Genomic DNA, 1595 nt, shown 5'->3' with positions numbered 1-1595 from the left:
ATTTCTGCATCAATCGATATAATCATGCGGTTCTTTTCTTTTTTCTTGTTCATATAGTCTCTTTGCTTTCCTCCATCTTTCTGTTAATCATTTGAAACTACCTAAATATAATTCTTTCAAATTCTTTTTCAGTTAGTTTCATTACCTTTTCTTCCTCTGAAATCTTATGCTGGCTCTGCATCTTGGACATTTGTGTTAGCCATTCTTTCTTGTTTTTTCATGTGAGCTAAAATTGTCTATTATCTCCGGGGCAATGTGGAGTTGTTGTATTTGTTTTGAATTGATGACTGTATGTTGATGTGTTCTTAGCTTCTCACCAACTGTCTTTTGTGGGTAGTTAGAGAATGGAAATGTGTGCACTGGTCTTTGTTCACCTTTCATGCATCTCAATTTAAGAAAGATTTTGCCTGTGTTGGTTGCTGTCTGTCATGGATCAGGTGGTATAAGAACTGGTATTGTCTCTTTCCCAGTAAGTGAAGCTGCTGAAGGTATGGTTGTGGCTGGGTTGTATAGGCACATTTGCTGTCTCCTGTTGAGTGGGAAAGAGGAGAGCCCTTCCCTATTCACACATTCACCAGGAAGCAAAACAGAATAAACAAGAAACCAACTAACAATGAAAAGAGAAAATAATAAAGGACAAAAATAATTAAAAATAGGCAGGAGCCTGGAAGCTCCACTGAGATCTGTTCAGCATCCCAGCACCACCTCTCCTGGCAGATGAGTGGCGATGCCCACAAGGTGCATTCACCAGGAATCAAGGCTGGGCCTCCCTGGGGAAGGCCAATGTTCTGTCACTTAGCCAACACTGCCCCACCCCTAAAGAAGATCAGAAGGGCAAGATGGAAAAGGCTGGAGTGCTTGTTGAAGTCATCGTGCCTCCAGGCTGGCCAGTCCTAGAACTACCCACCTCCTGACCACTCATTAAGTCAGATGCCCCAGATCTGTATCCATCAAGCTTCTGTGGGGTTGAAGTAGCTCTTCCTTTGGCTCCGATTGTCATCATGTGGATGAGATACAGAACAATGTGGGCAGAACATAAGGTACTGGTGACAGGTAGGGAAGGAGAGGCAGGCATGATCGGAGGAAAGTGACCCCAGCTTAAAGAGAAGTTTTCTCACAAGGTGAACAGAGAAGAGGAGAGGGAATGAGAGAGAGGGGAGCATGGGGGTGCAGGAAATGGAGGTTTAATGTTTGTATAAATTGAAAGAAGGAATCTACTTTGAAATGAGTGGAGGTGAGATCAAAATGGAACACACAACTCCAAAGCAATTAATACCCAACAGAACCAAATTAAATAATAAAAGCAATGGGTGAAGCAAAACAAACAAACAAAAAAAAAAAAGGTAGGGACCAGAAAAAAGAATATAATAACTAAAAAGAGAAAAGAGGGATGGGAAAATGGAACTATAGAAGAGAAAATAAAAAATTTTAAATAACCTTTAAAAAACCAGGCAGAGTTAAGATGAAAAGAGAAAGAAAATGTTGTTGTTGTTGTTGTTGTTGTTGTTAGGTGTCAATAAAGCACAAGTAAACATTTTTCTGATATTCTCTGCTTTCAGCCAAGATCCATCGGACATCAGCAATGATATCCCTCA

The 1595-nt window shown here is 40.6% G+C and overlaps 1 pseudogene; it reads right to left on the bottom strand.

Annotated features, from left to right (window-relative positions):
• LOC102833769 overlaps nt 1-1595 on the bottom strand; it is a 111565-nt pseudogene that overhangs the window by 104557 nt on the left and 5413 nt on the right.

This window comes from Chrysochloris asiatica, unplaced genomic scaffold, assembly GCF_000296735.1.
Source record: "Chrysochloris asiatica unplaced genomic scaffold, ChrAsi1.0 scaffold00048, whole genome shotgun sequence".
Classification (NCBI taxonomy): Eukaryota; Metazoa; Chordata; class Mammalia; order Afrosoricida; family Chrysochloridae; genus Chrysochloris; species Chrysochloris asiatica.
Note: the sequence above shows the minus strand (reverse complement) of the source record. Positions and strands in the feature narration are given on the sequence as shown.